The 23353-nt window shown below is 39.0% G+C and overlaps 1 protein-coding gene across 3 annotated transcripts in view; it reads left to right on the forward strand.

Annotated features, from left to right (window-relative positions):
* The window catches only part of bsnb (bassoon (presynaptic cytomatrix protein) b), an 80647-nt gene that overhangs the window by 26944 nt on the left and 30350 nt on the right, over positions 1-23353 (forward strand). The window lies entirely within an intron of this gene.

Below are 23353 nucleotides of genomic sequence, written 5' to 3' on the forward strand. Positions count from 1 at the left end.
AAATAAATGACCTATCTACAGGAAACAGAGGCTTATTAAATTCAATTTAATGGATAATCTTAGTATTGGTTAGTCATATCTCAGGGTCACCTGAGGGTATATTTCTTCTTTAAGTGCCCCCTTGTCCTGTGTCACGCTGGGAGTCTGGTTGGTAAGAACAGGACCTGACAATAGCATTCAGAGCCAGGCAATAACAGAGTTTAATTATGCAAATCAAGTCCAATTGAATGATAGCAGTAATAACAGGCTTGCTGCAGAGCGCTAGCGTTTTATGGGCGAGTCTTGTCTTCACAGGCATCGGGTTGTCACAGGCAGTAGCACAGCCCATTCATAGATTGCTATGGAAACAGAGAGATAATTTGTTTGTCAGCCATCCCTTACATGCTTGGATGCTGAGATGCTCAGAGTCTGCAAAAACTTTCAGACTGCTGTTGCTCTTCTTTTAGGAGGAACTCAGTTAATAGGTGTGTTGTGTTTCTGCTCTGCAGGCTTAAGCCTGCATCTCAATCCAGGATTCTTTCCAAATCTGTGAACAGGTTTTGTTGTCATTCCTCGTGAGCTGGCAGGTGGGTCGCTCCAGAGTGGGTGAGAACCATTTGGACATGGTGTGAGGCTTTGTACTTTGAATCTTGGTTCCTCAGCTTGATTTCCACAGCTTGTTTGGCACAGATATCCTCCTTCTCATCCTCTCTTAATCTCTCCAAACTTTAGTGTTTCTTTGCACCGGCAATGTTGTAACCATTCTTTCTTCTTTTCAAGGATGTGGTAACAAAGCTGTTGGGGTTAGGGATGCTGTACTGTTGTAATTGTAAAACTTTTGATACGATGCATCAAATACCACTTTTGCACAACACGAAGTTTGAGCCATGTTGATATAGAACGTAGGCCATGGAGGAGAATTGTCAGCATTATGGAGATGTTTAAACTAAGCAGTGGTAACAAAACTAAAGAAGGTTGCCTTCCCTATGTGCATGATTCCAACAGACTCATTGAAGAAGCTGTCATATGCTAGATTTATTGTCTGTTTGACATGCTGGTTGTTGCATAGATCTGGATATCCTCTTCCCACACAGTTTTTCAATGTCATGACAGTGTTGCTCATTAGCTATAATAATTTTGAGCAAGTTAGTCAATGATGTGATGCACTTTTTATGCATACAGTGACACTATGATTTTATCCATGTGCTGATTTGTGTTTGAGTTTAAAGAAATCAGCTTTATCAGGTTTTGGCTAAACAAGAAATACTAAATGATGAATAGTTTATTGTGTATAGTGTTTGCTGTTATTTATGTTATACTAGTTTTTCATTAGGCACAGGTGTTTGTGCTTAGGACTGCTTGTTATTGCAAATATCTAATCCGCTAATCACATGGCAGCAGCTCAATATACTTAGGCTTGTAGATATTGTCAAGATGACCTGCAGAAGTTAAGAAAAAGCATTAAAATGGGAAAGGAAGCTGATTTAAATGACTTTTAAGGTGGCATTGTGGTTGTTGCCTGACAGGCTGGTCTGAATGTTTCAGAAAGTGTTGAACTGCTGGAATGTTCCTAAACAACAAACTCAAGGGTTTATAGAGATTGACCTGAAACCAGTAACTTAAATAATCACTTGTTACAATAAAGGTATGCAGAAGAGCACACAACACAAACTTTGAAGCAGCAGAAGAAGACCACACTGGCTGTCACTCCTGTCAGCTAAGAACAGGAAATTGTAGTTACAGTTCACACAGCCTCACCAACACTGGACAATAGAAGATTGGAAAAAGGTTGTCTGGTCTTATGTGCCTTGACTTCTGCTTTAACATTTGGCTATAGAGTGAGAAATTTGCATAAACCAGCGGTCCCCAACCCCCGGGCCACGGACCGGTACCGGTCTGTGAGTCAATTGGTACCGGGCCGCGAGAGTTGAGGCTCAGGTGTGGGTTCAGGGTTTTTAGCGGTTTTTAGCATTTATCGTTTTTATCGTTAACTTGGTTTCCCTTGGTCTTTTCTTGTGTGTTATGAATAAATCGTCTTTTTTTTGGTACCAGTACTGGTTTTGTTTTGTTGTATTTATCCGTGACACCTTAAAGGCCGGTCCGTGAAAATATTGTTCGACATAAACCGGTCCGTGGCGCAAAAAAGGTTGGAGACCGCTGGCATAAACAACATGAAAGCATGGCTCCATCTTGCTTTGTACTGTATCCGTGACTCAGGATGAATTTGCAGCAACTGTGATGGCTAAAGTCAACATGGACCAAAGTCTCTAAGCAATGTTTCCATTATCTTGTTGAATCCATGCCACACAGAATTTAGGCAAGTCTGATTGTAAAACATTGTTCAGCCATTGTAACAAAATAGCCTGTTGGTGTATGTTAAAAAAACCCATCATTACCAGATTTATATTTCTTTTCTGCTTTTGTTTTTTTTTTTATATTGTTATTTAATTGCATGATATTTTTTAGAGAAGCAGTTTGGTTTTTACTGATACAATTATCTGAAGATGTCTGTTTTTCCTGCTACAGTTGTACAGAGAACTTAGAATAAACAGTTCCTACAGTGTTGACAGCTCAGAAGATAATTACATTAACTGAAAGCGGGACACATGTAGAGAAAACTAGTGTCTAGAAATTGGCAAACAGAGGAAACGCAGAGAGAAAATTTACCTAAATTCACTGGACCTATAAAACTGTTGAATTATTTGTTTCAGCCGCTTGCCTACGTCATGCCAAACCATCTCCGGTAACAGATTGTTACATTTATCGAATGCATATTCTCTCGCAAGGAGAAAAAAAAATTCTAGCCTGTGGAAATCAGAAAACGCTTGAAGCATTCAAGAAGAAAAAAATATTTTCCGTCACATTATTAGTGACACAATGCATAATTCATCCAGAGCGAATTAGGCTGAGCTGCATTATATAAAAAAATAGCGAGCCCCTTTTTAATCTGGGATGAGACGAAGATTGCCAGTGTCTATGCGAGAACGTGTTGAAGAATGGAGGAGGAGGAGGAGGAGAGGAAGGAAAGAGGTGAAAGATTGAGGAGGAGGAGGAAAGTGAGAATCAGTGATAATTAGCGTGAGGAAGCCAACTGTTTGTTACATTGCGGAATATTTCACATCAATTAGTGTTGAAAGTCATGTGTGGCTCTGAGTAAATAAGATGTCCTTGTTTTGGGAGGTTTCCTCCCCCTTTATTGCTTCTGAAGGAGATTTAAACAAACCCCCGTGTCATTGTCATCTCCCCAGAGTTTGGCTGTAAATAGAACATAGAATATTTTCACTGGAGTGTCTGCTGCTCAATCTGTTTCACAGTACACTGGATTTCAGTCCTTACTCCTGAATAACTCTGTGCTTCTGTCTCTCCTCCTGGTATCACAGTCTGCTAGTGAGGCAGACACGGCAGAGTGGATGTCATACTTTAGATCTTTCATGACTCGAAATACAGGTAGAGGTGTGACTGACATAAGAAATTACCTCTGACTTCCCAGCATTCTCACTTTAACATTACTTTAAAAAAACAAAACAAAACATGATTTCATTGTGTTTTTACTCCATATGCCTATTTTTCCCCGTCCCCATGGTTGGTTAGATGTTCTCAACCGACCCTGTTTGCTTAAAATTGTCCCCATTGTTTATAATGTGAAAGAGGCCCAGAGTGGATATTTAGTGAAAAAGGAGCAAATTTCTCACAGAACTGCAGAAAAGTGTAGAGAAACAGAAAACATAGCTCATCAATAATTCAGTGAAGGAGAACATTATAAATAGTTCATGCAGTGTGCAGCAGTGAGAGAGCTGTGTTTGATTCCACATGTCACATAGGGTCAGTGTGTGTTGATGCATGTGTGCATGTGTGCATGTGTGCGTATTTGTGTCTGAGAGACAAGAACGCATAAACGCAGGTGTCCTGAAACTAGTTATTGTTTCTGGATACGTATTTGGACATTTAGACACAAATATTCAGGCCTCTATGAAAGAGTTGTTCCTTCTTTTATGGGAATGTGGCTTTTCGGCTGCTGGTTAATGCTCTAATTTTCTAGAGTATCAAGGTAGATCAGACAGACTTGTGTTTAATCTAAGCACATCCTGGTCATGTGTCACTAAAGTAAAGTTCAGCTGTGGTCTATTTTGGATCTGGTTTCAGTTCACGGCGGTTAGCGTAATAAAAAGCTGAAATAAAGTCAGAATTTAATAATCAACTTTTTGACATCAACATATGATATTTACCAGTTATAGTATACACTGTTACAGTCTCATTCTTTAATATGCACAGCTGTAGCAAGGCAGTAAAGAGGAAAAGGCAGTCTGTTAAATGAAAAACCTGTATGGTAAATTGGCGCCTTTTATGCACCTTCCACAGAGGATACAATAAACTATGCTGCTCACACATGAAGTGAATTTGCAGAAGCAGTTTTAGCTGTTAAAACAGGGCTGTCAGACACTGTGGGCCACATCCAGTCCACCGGAGGAGTGGATCTGGCCCACCAGCAGCCCAAGCAGTGTAAATTGTAATCATTAGAAATGGTTTTAATGCACATGTAATGACAGTAGATCAGTAGATGTTATAGTAGATGTCTCAAGAATGTAGTGTGGAAGTATTTTATTTTTATTTGTGCACTGTTGTGGTTCACTAAAGATCCAGTTAGGCTGTACATGAGTCATGAGCTGAAATTGGTGAGACACCTGCATTTTACATGTGTTTAATAAAAAAGACTTGATTCGATTTGTGTTGCGAGCTATGCATGAATGAAATTCATATGAGTTATACAAATCATTGGTCTTCTTTTCTGGCTTTTCACCACAGGAGCCCGGTGTCCTTGAGTACACATCCTGCATACAGTGAACATATGTAGAACATGTAGTATTTGCGAATGTGTCACCGGACTGCAGGAACACAGTTGCTGCTTTCACACAGAGCGGCAGTGTAGCTGAACACACCATTCTTATTCTCAAACATGTTGGAAGTGTTTTCTGAAGGTTGGCACCAGCCTGTGTCTCCCTTAGGAGTCTCATCCAAAGCCAGATGGCTGGTGGCATCAGGCATCCAAGCCTGCCATGCTGAGCCTGGCTGCTTCCAAAGTGATGATGGTACGCCATCACAGATTCAGACACCCACCCGGCCTCGATCAGCTGCTCGCTGCCTTTTAATATTCTCATATTCCTTTATACTGCAAGTGCTGCGTGCCTAGAATAACCCAGTGCAGATAGGTTCTGGAGGAAGAATTACAATTTTCAGGTCCACATGAATCTTGCACATGTCATTCACGCCTGCACGTTTCTAGTAGGAGTGAATATGACTTAATCACAGCCACTGAAACACGATAATGGGGATTACAGCTACATGCAGCGAGGTCTGAATTTACAGTTTTAATTTCTCAATTTGTGAGCTGGCTGTTGAAAATTACAACATAAAAATACGGAGCAAACCATATTCATCTGTTCTCCTCAGCTTAAAATGGCCCTTATGCCAAAAGTACATATATATTATGAAACACCTCAATGCTTGCTTGTACCTTATGATACCTTTGAATATTTCATCCCTTTCTCATACGTGACTATATGCAGATTAGGGTAGATTTGCCATATTCATACAGTAAAATTGTCCTGCTGACACGTCATTCTTCATTGTGATGCTCTGGTTGTTTTGTTCTCTTGTCTTATTTTCCACTTCGTGATGGATCTTTGCACGCACACTCCTACTCTTTGCGTTTCAATGATCTCCTTGTTCCTTTTGCATTCCTCTTCCTCGTGTCTACACGAAGGAGTTGGGAACTGCTTGCTGTTGACACATTGATTGAACTGGCAATTGCTTCTGGTTGAATACCTTGCAGTTGACATTGCAGCATGGGTACTCAGCACTCTTGATTTAGTCTGTGTTGTATTTATTTAGCCACAACAGAAGGACTAGCATTTTAAAACCTCCGCACATAATAAGAGAGTACTTAAAGGAGCTGATACGGAGGAAAAAAAAGAAACACAGAGATGAGTGTGTTTCTGTGTGCATGTTAAGGGGTTGAGTGGGGATTTGGGGTTGGGGTAGGTCGTAGAGGGAGCTAGTTGGGAATAGTACTAATCCATTTTGAGGGAGTTTGGTGGTCCCTTTGAGTAAAGAGCTTAACCCCAACACACCATTGTAAAGATCCACCCACACAAATAAGTGCCATCTGAGAATTGTAAGCCTTGTTGGGTGATTAAACTGAGACAATGCCATTTCTTACTTTGTTTGATAACCATGTTAGTATTGAAGAGGCTGTAAGAGGGAAATACCCTGTTCTTAATCACATAAACCCTGCGTTTCTAATAAATGGGTGCACTCTTAGCTTGAATTAAGATCAGTACAGTATACACTACAGTATGATAAAATTCAGTGTGTATGACTGTGCTGTGGATGACTTGAAGATGATGTGGTGTACAGCCATGACTGTTTCCTGTTGAGATTATGTGGCACCCAGCACAGATGGCTCGCTGGTTTGAAGGCTTAAATGCCACTCACTCTCATCCCTGGGAACTATGTGTTTGGAACCAGGCTCTGTGCTCAGACAGAGTTGCATACTCTTTCCCTGAACTTCTGTATGCAGCAGATCTATGGAGACAACCAGAGGCAAAGCTCCCAGAGCAGCTTTTAGAATTCAAGTCTTTTTGAGATTTTTGACATTTTATGGCAACATTGTTTTGCCCGATTGTAAAGAAAAGAACAACAAAAAGTAGAAAAAGATAAGAGGAAAATGTCTAGCACGAAGCCGACACTGGGACTGCTTTGGTTTCCGCATTATTCTGCTGCATTTCTGCGCATTGCAAACGTAAATTTGTCTCTAGATGTCTTTGAGATCAACTTTAACCTGTAACTTGCTCTACCTGCACCGGCTGTAGTATCAGTGCTTTTCATGAATAACTACATGAGGTGAGGAGCACATGGACCATACTGAACTTGAATTACCCCTTCAGACCTTCTGGTTCTATCTTCAAATGCCTTTTCTCTCCTATCTTGTAAGAAAATGTGCTTTGAAGCCTACAAGGGGCCTCGGCACTGGCTTAATCACCTCTTCAAAACTCATCATCTTCAAGGCCTGATGGCTATGCTAACTAGCTTTAGCTATGCTCCAGGGATGTCTGGCAGTGTTGGGTCTATCATTGCTGTCAGAGCCACAGAGGCGGGCCAGTGCAGTCCTCCCATCTCTGCTACTGGGCCCTCCCGTCTTAACACATCACTTCACATGCCTCATTGGTGCTCCTGCTCTCTCTTCCCCTCAGCACCTCAGTCATGCGATTGCTCCCTAATGCTAGCATTAGGAAAGAAGGAGGGGTTAGCTGAATGCGCTCTATGCTTAGAGGCTGCAAATACTAAAAGCCTGGCAACACAAATGTGAGATTATAGGACAGGAATGTGTGGTTGTATGTCAGGGGAACACAAAAACCGAGCCAGGAAGAGGGAGAGCTATAATGAAAGGGAGCGGGAGATTGAGAGACAAAATGAAAGAGATAAAGCTCACTGATCGCACAGATATTACATTTAACCCCTTGCTAATCTTCTCAGTGCTGCAGCTGTCGGGCAGCTCTGGAAATGACCAGATCAGTTAGTGATGGTCTGGGCTGCTGCCCTGAACAGCATCCCAACAACAAGTATAGCAAAAGCAGCCTGAGGATCTTTAGGCTCTTCTAAACAAATGGTGTTCTCACTGTCTCCATTAATGAAGACATCGGGACTCTGCTGCCGAGGAAGATGGAAGCTGTGTTTTTTCGATATATATATATTTTTTTGATATAGTATTTTCTGTTTTGATCGTTGGAGAGTTGATCCCTGTTGACAGGATGCCACAGAGATGTGCAAAAGACTTGAGCCACCACTCGTGTCTCTATATTTTACCAGGGGATATGGGAAATAGATGCAGAGAAATGTGCAAACATACATGTAAATGCAGTATAAAAAGGGAAAAACAGAGGGCAATATCAGCAAACTTTCTTGTCATTTCTTTAAGAAGTCATCAGGAACAGTTTTTCTGGTCTCCTGAAATGCATTCAAAGCACTTTGGATGTTGGCTGCCAATCCCACACTGTTTCAATAACATTAAGGTCTGCGCTCTAGGGAGGTTAATTCATGACTGATAGTGTTCCACTGTGTGTTTCTAACCGCTTATGCTTTTGTTGCATTGGCAGCGTGTTTTGGCTCATCCTCATGCTGAAAAGTGAAGCCACTGCCAATCAGATGCTTTCGAGATTTCATGGTGGATCAAAGTTTGACAGATCCCCAAAACCACTGGCTGAAATGCAGGCTCAAACCATCACAGAGCCTCCACCGTGTTTTACAGATGGCTGTAGACACTGTTGTACCTCTCTCTTGAGCTCCTCTGTGCATATTGATGATGATTTAATCCAAAAATTCAAAATTTGGATTGAGATCATCATCATCAGATCTGTTGCCACTGATTTTCAGTCCAGTTGTTTTCTAAGTTGGCACACCTCAGCCTTTTCTCTGTTTCCCTGCATTAACCCTTTAAAATCAAGTATATTATATTTGATGCAAGTTTTTGTGAGCTTTTGAGACTCCTACATCATTAACGTGATTTTTCTTTTTCCCTCTGAAAAAAACAAAATAAATTGCACTGTACATTTTTACAGAATACATTTTTAAGAAATGCCTGATGTAGCAAATATGATACAAATTTAAACTTGCAAAGTTACTTTTCACCAGAAGGTTCACTAAACACTCAATTTTCATGGTTTGGACTTTAAAGCGTTATGAATGGCTTCTTGACAGCCACCCTTCCCCTGGTACCTGATGAGGCTTCAGGGAAAGCAATGAATTTAATATACTATGTTTCATATGGACACATCAGCCTCTTGAATTGCTTAAATGTATAATCATGAGAAAGAAGTTTGCAACTTTTTCTTACATAAACTTTCTCCCCAGGACATTTTGTCACATGTCAAGTTTAGTATTTTCTTATCTAATCCAACCTGTGTGAGCCCAGGCTATCTACAGCTAAGGTAAAGCACACATTGTGTCTCATTGTGGATCTTTTCATTAATTGAAATGGTCTAATCCTGTCTAAATTATGCCAGATCATATCTATAAAGCATGTAGATACATTTCTAATAGCCACATTTCATACTGCCTTGCAGACTCAGTCGGATGCATATAAGATGGCTCATCAACCTGCACGTGAGCCTACTGTAGAATTAGCAGACATATTTCTGCTGGACGTGTTCCATTAAAGTTGTCATCTTACTATGTTCCAGTGATAGATTACAGCTTGAGTGACTTGTTTTGAAGGCTTATGTGAGGTACATAAATTTTATTTGCTTGACTGCTAGCTGTGGCTTTCTCCGGCAGAAGTAACAGAAACTCATCTAAAATAAAACAGGACTTAGCAGACAGCCTGATTAACTTGTCCTGGGGACAGACATATGTGACAAGATGAGACGCATGACTAGCGTCGGCTGCCAACCACAGTGTAAAATAGGTTTGCTTGACAGCAGCTTGATTAACATTACTGGAAAACAGAAATAGTGTTAGAGGTGTGACTTTTGTTTTTGTTACCATCTTTATTCTTTATTTGCCTTTGAGGTCTTTTGCAAAATGTGCATCTGACTCTTTAATCTTCATGGCATAACCCATCTTCTGTATGATGCTACCGCAGATAGACTATACGCTTATCGACTAGTACATGCATCTCACTTAATCTCATTTTGCCACACTGCAATTCTGTGTCTTTATTATCTTGCTGACATTAAGTCTGTTTGCTGATTAAATCCTGCAAAGGTTCAGAACAGTGAGTAAGTCAAGAAATATAGCTGCGCAATCACAGAAGAGGGTAGTGAAGGAAGGTGAAAATAAGACACATCAAAGACTTTATTGTACTGACTGCGTTAGACAGTTTGGCCACAGAGAGTAGTGCATTCACTAAACTAAGTTGAGCTGTATGGCATCGCTGTGGGTGCTTTTAAAGCAAGATTGCAGAGGGATAAACACTGCAATTCATCTTGAATATTCTCAGGGCAAATTAACAGAGCTGGGCTAAAAGGCTTAACTGTGAAAGGAAAGAAAAAAAGAAAAAAATGAAACAGTCAGATGCCTTTCTTGCCTTCAGAACAGCCTCAGTCATCCTTTGAATGCTGTCTTACAATTCCTCAAGTGTAAGAAGGAGGATATTAGATTGTTCTTGTCCTCTAGGGATGAAAGAGGTGGACTGAAAGAATCTGTCACGATGATTGAGTTATATTTAGCAGGGGTGGAGGCGACAGATTAGCATTATTACTGTACTGGCTTTTTATAGAAATATGTCCTTCCCCCTACCTTATATTACAATGCGTTCAGTTCATACTGTAAGCATGTGGACATTTTGTTCTTTGGGGTCTGTGCTACAGGAGATTAAATTGAAAACGAAATAATGGGTACGTTCGGCTTTAATTTGAGAATCCTGCACAGCGGCAAGAGTGTGACAGTTAAAACATTTATTAAACACTTGGCTGTTAAATAAAAAAAATGATCAGAACCAAGAGTTGGATATGTTTCTTTTCTAAAGATGGATAAGTGGAATAAGACAGGAAGAGCTACCACTTTGTGATTGGAGGCAAGTAGGAGATGTACATGTACATGTCACTTGGTCAGGAACTAAAAGAAGACTTTATAATTATAAGCTTAGAGGATTCACCAGGAAATGCACCAGAAAATGTCTGGCAAAGTATCAAAAACAACAAAAACAACAAAAGACCAAGCTGCAGTTCACAAAAAATGCCAAACTGTGAAAGGAAGTGCTAGAGACTAAAAGAAAAACAATAAAATAAAGAACAAATCAAACCTCTGTGCTATGGTGGAAAATGAGAGTGGGGAGGAAAAAGAACAAGTTGTGAACCAGTGAATCCTTCAGTGAGCTGCAGACTAAGTGAGGACTGAAGAAGGCACAAAACATCTGTTGATGTCTTTGTGTCAGTCAGTAGGGCCAGTTATTACTGCAAAAGACTTTCCATGAAGCATTAAATATGAATAAAAACACTAAAAACAGTACCATGTTTGTACATGTTTATATCAACCTGAAGATGAATCTGTCCAACAACATTCTGTACGAGTTTTAAGTGGTGCAGGCTATTTTGGCTGAGCCAGCTGAGTATGAGAGTTCGCAGTGATTCAGGAGAGACACGAGGGAATTTACTCCTTTTTGTAGGTCACCTTATGAAATGAATGCTCCTGTTTATTAAACAAGCCAAAGAAAGCAAGACCTGACAAGTTGAAAATGAGGCACATAAGTTCTTAACAGAAGACTTAACACAAAGTGGACAACTGATTTATCTTAAAAAGGAGCAAATAATAAAGTGTTGTCCTCATGAAGATATAACAAATATTGACTAATCTCAGACAAGCTGGTAAGAAACTAAAGAGTATGAGGGGTGGAGAGCTCTGTAACTCTCTGCACATAAAATCATTTGCAGTCTTTAGAATACCAGATATATATTGAAATGATTGAATTGTATATTTGTATGTTAATCAGTAAATAATTGATGCATAAATGCGTACATACAGTCAAGTCCATAATTGGTTGGACAAACACACCACCACCACCACAAAGACACCCCTTTAATTCGAGGGGTTTTATAGAAGTCTTGAATTAACTATTTAGGAATCACAGCCATTTTTGTATGCAGTCCCCAATTATCTGAGGCTCAAAATTAATTGGACAGACTAAAATAATTTGAAATTATAAGTATTTGTTTTAATACTTGGTGAAAATCATTTGCATTGAATGAAGGCCTGTGTACAAATGCCATGCTTCTTCCCTTTCTAATAAAAGTAGTTAAAAATATTTTGTTTAACCATGTTTTGGTTTGTTGTTGATACTTTCGTTAATTAAATCTATTCTGTATCTTAACTTATTTTTAACTTTTATGGACTTATTTATGTTTCTTATTTATTTATTTAGTGCACAGCAATTTGTGACAACTTTAATAAACATTAATAACCATAAACATACTAAATATTACTTACTTGATGTTGAGAGACCTTTACTTCAGGTGCCATCACTTGTTACTGCTTGTTTCTAGTACCTCTCAGTGGGTTGAGGTTAGCTGACTTGTTTTTGACACTGAAGAATATCTCATTGCTTTCTTTTGAGGAACTCTTGGGCTGCTTTTGCAGTGTGCTGTGGGTCATTTTCTGTTTGCACTGTTTAGTCCCGTCCGATAAGTTTGCAGCATCCGGCTGAGTCTGAGCAGAGAGCAGAATTTATCCTGATACGTCTATCAGCAGTCACGTCTTCAATTAGCCAGTCATACATGCCCATGCTATAACATTGCCTCTGAAACTGAAACTGAACTGAAACTGACACCATGCCTTAACATTGCCTCCACCATGTGTTTTCTCTGTGTTTACTGTTTTCTCCCCATCATCCTGGTACAAATTAATCTTGATTTCTTCTGTCCAAAGAACTGTTTTTAGAATCACTGTAACCAGCGGGTTGCACCTTGTTATAAAGCCTCTGTATTTCCATTCATGAAGTTGTATCATGATTATAGACTTTGACAATAACACGAGTGTTTTTAACTTCATTAGATCTAGTGAAGTTATTTTCTTAACCATGAAAACGATTCTGTCATCATACTCTTCGGTTGTCTTCTGTCATCTTTCAGGCCTTTTGCTGTTTTTGAACTGGTCAGTGCATCCCTGATAGGTTTATTTTGTTTGTTCAGCCCAATGATGATCTCCCCCTATTTAAAATTACAGTTTACACTTCACAGTGTAAAGCTATAACGGAATCAACTATGAACAAGGCTCGGCTGGCTGTGAAACTCAGTTAAATTAATTCTGAGCCTCTGATAAGAGGAGGCATAATGCAAAACAATGGCTAGAATTGTTGAAGAGTGCAAACAAACAATGCTAAATTTTTATAAACTCCTTGAATTAAAGCTGTACTTTAATTAAATGCAATTTTTCTAAATATAAGAAGCAAAACTATACAAATGACATCTTTGTCTGACACATTATGGACCACCACTTTGCTGGGTTGAGCTACTACTTAACCCAGCAGAGTCTCGCTTAAAATCACTGGGTGGGATCCTTATGGCGTGGTGGTCGTTGGTGGGGGAAGTATTCACTTAACAGTTAAATGTATGATTTATCCCAGTGCAAAAGCCCTGTGGAATATTTTTACAATTATTAGATCGATTATATTGGAATTGTGCTCCAGCTGTGTTGGAAGATTGCTCTAAATCGTTATCAAAACAACTGACAGCTATCTGTCAATAGACTAAACGATAAATCAGATTTATGTTGATTGTTTTTGTATGAATTGTATTAATCTGTACATATTTTATAAGGTCTTTATATGTTTTATATGAAAAAAGTGCGAAGAACCTAGTAACTAGTGCCATTAGATAAATGTAGTGTAGTAGTAAAAAATGTCTTGGAGAAGTGTAACGCCTAAGTACATTCCACTCCTGGTGGTACTATGTAGGCTATAGCTAATGAGACAGGCAGGCAGAGCAGCACAGAGCTTGACAGCATGAGTCTGAGCTTAGGGCAACCGAAATCCTGTAGTCGCAGAAAACTGTCTCCACAAGCACTTACAGATTCGCCACAACAAAAGACGATATAAGATCACATTTAAAAGGACGCCAATTGAGAGGAGCAAAATCCTTGGACTTTTCAAGCCTTTTTTTCTGAATGCTTAAAGTGATGCTTGAAGAAGTATCTCTTAAACTAAACTCGTACACCTAATACGTTTACTAACTGTTCTAATTTGGATGCAAATTCTTTGCTTGGCACTCAACTTGTAATTTTATACCACAGTTTAACAGGAGTGTTGTACATTCAAACACAGCACTCCAGAAGACAAGCTGGTGAGCTCAGAACAATATTCCATGTGATGTGCCTGCAGTTATGGCCTGACCCACAATGCCTAGGTTTTTTCCTAGCACTGCAAGGTTACCTTTTTATGTATTTGTTTTTAATTGAAAAGTATTAAGCTGTTTAGAGGAAAAGAAAATGCACGTTTTTTTTTTTTAAACTACACATCAATGCTTTATTTTTCACAAAATTTCATTGCCCTGAAACATAGAACGAGCCAAAACCTCACAGTGTCTTTCACTGATATTCTTGTTAGTGCTCAATAACAATAATGCTCAATAACTGATTTCTTTTGCATGAGATGCATAGTTCAATTTAATTCAGTTCAATTCAATTTATATAGAACCCCTTCACAAAAGCAGTCGTCTCATTATAAGGTAGAGACTCTACAATAATATAGCGCAATTATAATACTTTTCACATTTGAAGTTAGGATTTGTGGTTATTATGTAGGGTTTCGCAGAAAGAGCCAGTAGTTTTAAAAGTAGTGTCAAAGCAGTTATGTTTACAGACATGTTACTGAGTCACAAGTTTTCATATAATTCACTCTCAATAATGACTAAGACTGAGTACACTAAGGTTTTGAGTAAGAGGCAGATCTGTCTGTCATCAGCAGTGGAATGGAACAAGACTTTATGCTGCGGAATAATGTGGCCCATAAGGAGTACATAGATCCCCTGTTCAAATGACTGCTGCGAGGCAGACATCACCTAACACAACACAGAATTTTCAAACGTTAATGTAATAATAAAGAAAAGCTTATTCCCACACACAAAATCCTGGCAAAAGGGTAGTGGTAACATTCCCCTGCTGACATTTGTGTCTGAAAACATACATTTTGGACACTTCTGTATTTCGAGCTCCCTGCTGAGGCAAGATTGCCTCACCAATCAAATAGGTCTGCATGTGTGCTGGGCAAGAAAAAGCACCTGTTGTTCCTGCTGACATGAATAGAAAAAGACAGAATATGTAAATAAAAAGCAGGAAACATGACCTGACCCAGTGCTGCGCAGCTCCCAGAGGGACAGCAGAGACACACATTATTGATTGCAGATGACGCACTATTGTCCTGCAGCAACACACTCTGCTGGAGAGGCCATGAGTCCCCCTCTCATAGAAAATTATTTCCCATATAGAGTGCCACTGTTTTGGAAAATATTTATCCTGCACTCTTAGCACCTTGGTAATGTGCTTGTTTGTACACTGGTCATGTTATGCAGTCGTGAAGTTATTAAGCCATTATGGTCTGCTTAAATGCCCAATCTATGCAAAAAATAGATATATTGGCTGTATTTACTTTAATCACATTAAGTATGACTCTGCCAGACTAACCATTTTATGAGTGCTAATTTTTAGTCAGTTATCCTACCAGCGTCCACATTAAAACATTTACTGACAGTAATGGTTGTTGCATGACACTAACGTGAAATCTTGCACATTCATGGTTCACAGGGGACAAATTAGTTGAGTTGACTCATCTGTTTATCCAGTGATTTTGTGGATAAAAGCATGTCTGCAACTCAAATCATATCCCAATCAGTCTGCTGGGGATGACATGCAGGAAATTGTCTGGAGCAGACAGTAGCCTGTTTTCATATGGGCGCCTGCTCTACCAGGTGAACTGTGCATCATCTTAGCTGGTTTTGATGTCAAAGCGAGGTTGCTAGGTAGTGAATTTAATCTTTCTGGGATTTGTTTAGCTGAGTGGGACATTGCAATAACAGCGGATCTGACAGTCATTTTGTAAAAAAGCTTATAAAGTGTATAAAATAAATAAAGTGTAACTATCTATTTGTAAGTGTAAATTACATTTCATGTCTACAAATAGAAAACTGCTGGCAAGGCTCTTGCAGTACTTCAAGTATGGACAGTCCTGCTACATCATCTGTCTTACATTGAATGTAAGTCTCTTCTTGTATTTTTCTAACTTGAACAGCATTCAGCATTCACACTTTCAGTATAACCTTTGTCTTTATTCTAAATCTAAAATCAGCTCAGTGACTACTTAGACATCAGATGTTTGGCCTTGTAATACTGAAACAACAGCATTCATTCAGAGCAACATAATGTGAAGACCTGCAAAACCCCTTGTCATGACCATTTAACCATTCCTCTGTGCCGGATGGTATATGACTGACAGTGACTGTACTTGAGTCCTGCTTGCTCAGTAGATGATCCTTCATTTCCTCTCTAATCCACAAGCTTCACCACGTGTCCCCATTGAAGGAGTCCCAGGGGATTGACCTATATACCTGCTGACTCTTACTGACATGTCACAGTCGTGGCACTGCCTGGCACACTGCTGGGACATGTGCTCAGTCACGCTTTCCATTGCACACTTAGTATCTTGACCTGTTGTTCATTCAGACTCTTCACATTAGAAATATAATCTAATAGTGCTTTTAAAGATTGCCCCGCTAATCTTTGACTCTCATCAATATTTTGCTTGAAGATAATGTAATTATTGCTATGGGGCTACTTGGAATAAATTATATATAAAGCACAAAAGACTGAATACAAACTTTTTCAATGTAAGTCTCTGTTATTTGAGTGCATATGTAGTATGTCTCAGGGTTTATTATACCTTTGCTGGTACTGATCATATGTGTGTCGACATGTCTGGGCACCAAACTGTGTGTAATGTATTTCCCCAGTCAACGTAGGCTCACCCTATTCACACCTGCTTGGCAGCTCGCCCCTGTGCACGTGTTAGTTAATAATTCACACTGACCCTCTGCTCCCATGACCTTCACTTGTTACGAATTAATTATGACCTCCTCCGTCGCATGCCTCATTAATCTCTGCGAGACACAGAACGCGAAGGATTATTATGATGGTTGCTGCCTTTGTTGCTACATAGCGACGCTTTGAATTTCAGTACTCTGTAGTTTCTTTGATGGTTGATGTGGCCACTTCTTTTGTTCTGCTTTGTCACAAATAATTTATATTCAGCTAGTGACCAAGGCAGTTTTGATGGGGAAAGATGTCAAAGCTGTTGTTGAATTACTTGGAAATAACTAATATGTAACAGGCAAAGTTTGACGTTTTTAAATAAAACTTTGGTGAGGAGGATTACACACGATGCGTGACTGTGTTTCTGAGAATATTTAATACTAGATGTCGTGCTTCCACTTCCTCACTTCCCTTGCACAACTTAGTATCTTTCTTTTACCATTGCCTCCCCCTTTGCGGTTTTTGTTTTGGCTTGGAAACAGCCACTGTAATTCAGATCTGCTAAACAATAAGAAATGTCAGGCTTTATCCTCTGCTTGTATATTAGCCACGGCGTGCTGTTTAAATATTCAAAACCCAGGAGTTGTGTCAAGGAATGGCCACCTGAAATGGGATAGGATAGGGATATGTCTGGGATAGGGCTTTTCGTTTCTTTCTCGTAATGAGCACCTAAAATATTATATCTCAGTGAGGTGTGTGAGTGCATCTAATGACAGTTGACATTTCTTGCTCACAGCTTGTGTTCTAGTTCCTGGCAGAGAGACCATGTGGGGCACAGACTCCCACTGGGAGCTGGCTGACAGTAAGAGGTGTATACAGAAGTTGTGTAAATTGAACACAGTGCTGCCTGTGCATGTGTTTCTCTTCTTTTTGTCCAGCACATTAAAGTAGATTGATGTGCATGTATAAGTGTGTCAGAAGTAAAGTGGGAAAGGGGCGTGCAGATGTCAGCACCAGTTGTGCAGGGACTCAGAGCCAGGATAAAATTAAAAACCCTGGTGTTAAACACGCAGCCTACTCTAAGTGCAATATTTAGCAGGATGCTCAAATGCGAGTTAGTGAGTGTACTGTTCGTTTTTCGTTTTTCAGCTCTGCACGTTCATGTTGTTGTGTGGGTGTGTATGCTCCCACAGGGGCTCCATTTCTCTCCTTGAAATTGTGCACACTCTGGCTCCCTCCATGGGTAGAGATGGTTAAATCTCTCCACACATATCTCACCTCACCAGCAGCTTGGTCTGTAGGTTTGACATTATTTACATGCACACACATAGCTATTTCTGTACAGTTAAACAAAAAGAATTATGAACAGCCGATTTTGAAGCAGTCTTAAATTCATGGATCCCCCCCCCCCTTTTCTTTAAACTCTCCTCACATCTTTTTGAAAGCTGGTATGGTCAAAAAAGCGAAGAAAGCTAGAGAATGCACTCATTAGTTCATTTGCAGATTAAACAAAATATGCAAAGTGAAACTAATTGTCAACTTGGTTTTGTAAAAGAGGGTAAAAACAGGAAAAAAGGATGAAATATTATCGACCTGCAGCTGTTATGAATAGAAAGCAGACCCTTTTTAAAATTCTACGGTTTTACAAGTGCCAGTTTAAAGCCACATTAGCAAACAGTTTAAAAGTAAAGAACAACAAGTGCCACATTACACTCATTACATAACACTCAAGATAAAGCTAAGTCCTCCCTTAGTGTTTCCATAGGAGTTACGAGTGTAAGTATCAGCTGCTAATCAAACGCACTTGATAACTGATCATCAGCAAGTGTGTTTACCTCTATGAAATCAGAAGTTTTGGCAGTTTGCTAGTTTGGATCATTCAGGTGTGTTAATACAATGGCAAGGTCAAAAGACATCAGCAGTGATCTTAGAGAAGCAATTGTTTCTGTCCATCAATCTCAGGTAGGTTTTAAGGAAATTTCTAAACAATTTGAAGTCATTCATTCTGCAGTGAGCAAGATTAGTCAGAAAGTGGAAAACATTCAAGACAGCTGCCAATCTTCCCAGGAGTGTCCCAGCAAATTCGCTCTCAAGGTTAAACTGTGTAATGCTCAGGGAAACTACAAAAAACCAAAAATAAAACGGGCCTCAGTTAGCTGGCTAAAATGTGAATGCTAACAACAGTGCCATTCGAAAAACAATGAAAAAGTATGGCTTTTTGGGAAGGCTTTGCAGCACAGCTTAGGTTTTCAAAACAAACAAATCACAAGACTTCTGGAACTATATGCTTTGGACAGATGGGACCAAAGTGGAGATGCTTAGCCATAACGCTCAGCATGTTTGACAAAGCCAAAAACAGCATATCAGCATAAGCACTTCATATGAACTGTTAAGCACAGTGGTGGAGGGGTGATGATTGGGGTTTATTCTGTAGACACAGACCTGGGCACTTCATTGAGTAGACCATGAACTCCTCTGTATTCTAAAGTGAAATGTGAGGCCATCTGTCAGACCACTAGAGCTTGTCTGGAATTGGTTTATGTAGCAAACCAATGGTTCCAAGCACAGCAGCAAATTTACAACAGAAGATCTGAAAAAGAAACAAATTAAGGTGTTGCAATTTCAAAGTCCAGACCTCAACCTGATTGCGATGCTGTGGTGGGAACTTATCAGAGCTGGGCATGAACAAATACCTGCAAACCTCAGTGAACTAAAGCCCCACTAATCTGAAGTGTATTCACCGGTACCTAATATTAAGATCTGGTAAGGACTAGAACATTTTTACTTGGGTATTAGAATAGTCTTTACTATGACTGTACAGTGTGCTGTTTCATATATCCAGCATTGTTTTGCACATTTGGTGTCCTAGTTAAGTGCTCATACAATTTTATGAGCTGTTGTCAGATAGAGAGACAAAACTATACTTAAATGCTTGTAAATTCATATTTTTGTGTCAACAGTGCATCAGGTGAAAACTTGAATGTACAATGGTAAAGCTTTTTCACTCCAGAGTGATTTATCACTCCCAAACTTTTGGTATGGCTTTACCTGTCATTATTGTTTTGTGCCCCCGAGCTTTGTTGTTCTGTTCAGAAAAGGCATTGAGGAGTTGGTGGAGACCAAAACAAGACTAAAAGGACAGCAAATGTTTCTGCTTGAGTCACCAGGTGAACAGAAAAATAACTGCCAATGATCTGGATAATGTTGAGTGCGGTTTGCTGCTCAGCTGGTTGCTAACCAGTTTCACCAGTTCTGCATTATAGTATTAGTGTTGTGTTTCTGCTGCCCCCAAGTGGTCTTCAGTGTATCCACATCCGTATAATTGCATTCATTTCAAACGACTTTCTGCAGAGATGCCTTTCCCCCCTTGTTTTGTGTAAAATAAGACAAATTTTTGTGCTTCATAATTGTTTTTTATTACTTCAAGAATCCTTCTATTGCCTGGAGTTGCTGTTTTTGAGTTTTACTGGATCTTTCCAATTGAAAGAAATTGTATGTAATTCAGAAAACCAATTTTTTAAGTAAATGAGCCGCCAATAAAAAAAAAAGCACTATTAAAGTACTTTTAGTTGTCATTTACAGGCACTCTGTAAGTCTTGGTCCCTGTTACTGGTTTGCTGTCAGGGTAATATAAGCTAAAATATGAGTGTAATATCAAAAGTTTTTTTTTCATGATTTTTTTTTATTTTGTAACTTTATGCTCCAAAATATCAATACAGACTTGTGCATCTGCAGCCATAGATGCACAAAAATGCTGTACACACATTGTGCGAGTGGGCTTTAATGTCTCAGCAACCTCCAGTGAGAGTGGGATCAACCTAAGAGAATGGGATCAATCTGTCTGACCTTTTCCTTGTGGTAACCTACACTGTTCAATCGCTCATTATTTTGACAGTGAAAGGGCAGCTTTTCCGACTGTGAGCTGTGCACCTTTGTCTCATGACAGAGTCCGATTCACACAGTTACTACTCACCTACCTACACCTCGATTTTCTAGATATATTAAGTAATATATGCTAAAGAGACCTGCAACTGTGGAGTAAGACAGGGACAACACAGTTATTGTTTTTTCAGGAATGATTAAGTGGCCACGAGAGCACAGAAAACTATAGACTTAATATTAAAAGATTGATGTATCCACTGTGACATCACCCATCATTTTTATGAAGTTAATTTTAGCTTTGTGTGCTTTCTATGTTATTTATGGATTTAACTGTTTAAAAGTTTAATGTGGCCTCCTGTTTTTGAGAGGAACAAATTGCTGTAAACACTCTGTTTAGACATAAAAAAAAAATTGTCTCTTGATTGTAAACTTCTTAAAAAATAAATCCATAATCGTGCCAAAAGTGGCCAGATTTGGAAACTGTTGTGGAAGGCCACACCAAGAAGCTGAACTCAGTTCTGTTCTATATGACTTTTATCTCTACTGGTAAGAGTAGATGTTACAAATAGGAAATAGAAATGTGAAAATGGAATAGTAAAAACAATATTTTAGCACTTTTTAATCAACATTCCTGTTTTCTTCCATTTCATCCCCAACATGAACTCCATGAATTCCCTGTTGCAGTCCTTGTCATTGAGTGCTTTACTGCCAGCTCCTCCATAATCTAACTCTTTTGTTATCCCATGTACAAAGATGAGTACCTTGGCTGTGTTGCAGACATTACAGCATGTGTCCAGAGCTAAGGAGAAAAAAGGCCAAATTGTCCGCTTTGCTTTTAAACTGAAGCTCCAGAATTGCAGAGGTGTTTTTCATTCATCTCGTTTCACACGATATCATTGCAAAACGTGTAATTGACACGCTTGTCCACAGTGCCCATTTCACGCTTTGCCTCTACAAAATGTGAAAAGGACACGCATGCAGAAGTTGCAGTAAGATGCAGTAACAGCAGAATGAGATATTTTATTTTAAGCCAACATGAAAATAATAATGGGAAAGTGTTTAAACAGACATTATTGACACATTTACATGGAAATACGTATTAGCCGCCTAGCTTTACAATTTCTTAAAGACCCTAGAGTGCACTGCATACATTTTTTGCTCGATACCGACTTTGTGGCTTTAATTAAACATATTACCACCCCCTGCTGCTAATGCAACTTCTGCATGGACCGGTGGACTGGTGTTTCTATTACTTATTTTGCCATGATACTGTTGTCTTGTCATAGATCATCTGGGCAGGGGAACATTCTCAAATGCTTCTTTATTCTTGGGGTATATTTTTAGTGAAATCACAAAGCTGGTCTCACTGCTCCATCCCTCAATGTGTAAAGCTTGTTAAAAAGTCATTGTTGCTTTTGCAGCTTTGCAAGCAAAGGTTCATCTATCCCTGTCTGCTTTGCATCAGTCAAATGTTTGTATTTCTCTGAGTATTTAGTCTTGTAATGGTAATTCAAATTGAAATCCTCAAACATAGCAGTCAAATGGAACAATACAAATGGTCTTACTTGAATACTGAATAGGAAATCATTGTAAAATGCAATAGCACAAATTTAAAGAAAGAATTAATAGATATTCTGCTACAGTTGATTCCTACATATTAAACTAAGACAACAGTCTACATTGACAGGTTTTTATTTACTTTCGTGCCGTGAATCATCTGCAGAGTGTTGCCGTCTTTTACCAAGATCTGTAAATCTCTGTTCAGGTAACAAGGTGACCCTGTTCTACAGCAACATTTCTGAGTTTGAGAGTTAATAAAAATGTGAAATTTACTTGGTCCCGTAACGCGCTCTAAAGGATTTTGGATCACAGGTTCTAACAGATTAGGGCTGATCTTTCCATAAAGGAATGTGGAGGCTTAAACTTTGTCAAATGCAATTTTTAAGCCTTAATAATTTAAGGCAGAGAAATGCTTTAATTTAATGTTTTTAAAAATCAAGTCAGACACAATGGTACAGAACATATTTATTTATTTATTTTGTGTACCAGGCTGCTATATATGTTTATTTCTCCTGTAAATATGGGTATTTTGACATATCTGTGGGATATAGGGTTAGGGTTTTTGGTGCTGTCCTCAAGTGGCCATTCCAGGAAGTGCAGTTTTTGCGAGTTTGACTTTGACATTATTGATTTTTCAGTCCCAAAATTTGAAATTTTTGGAAAGGATATACAAACAGACAAACTTCAATCAAAGAAAATATTCTTTCAAGTTATGTAGAAATGCATGATCTATAAAACAGAATCTCAAACTGTGTATACATACTAGTATTGCTAGAAGTGAGAGCAGTCTTAAAAAGTGTGTCTAAATTTAAATCATACTTGCACCTGTCCAATCTAACAACGGTTGTGTTCATTACATACTTTACAGTATTTGTAATTATACAAATCTCTGTCAGTGCGCATTCCTTCTGTCGTATAACCACCAGGGTTTCTCACTGACTTTTATTGGTTTACAGAAAAAAATCAAATGAGAATATTTTACACATCTAGATTTTGTCAAGAAATACAATAAACCAAATGGTTCTGACAGCTGCAGAGAGTAATACAAAGACACATGTTCAATCCCAAAATGTATTCAAAACATGTGTTCTGTCAACAAATTGCTAAAAATCACTTGTTGGCACATGTAAGCTTTAGCAGATACAAACAAACATTAAATGCTTATTATGTGTATGTAATTACAAATTAACAACCAGTGTGTAGTCCTGTTGGCTAAATCTGAATCACAGATGAGAGTGAATGTTAAGTACACTGTCCACTGATCAGATAACTTAACCTTAACCTGCCATTTAACAAGGTTATCAACTCACTAACAGGATAATCCTGCTAACAAACTGAGCCTGCTGTCCTTAGAGAAAACCCCCACACACTTAATCCCCTAAAAAAATGAGAGTTCCAGCAAATGAAAAACGCAAACAACAGA

Source organism: Astatotilapia calliptera, chromosome 5 (assembly GCF_900246225.1).
Source record: "Astatotilapia calliptera chromosome 5, fAstCal1.2, whole genome shotgun sequence".
NCBI lineage: Eukaryota > Metazoa > Chordata > Actinopteri > Cichliformes > Cichlidae > Astatotilapia > Astatotilapia calliptera.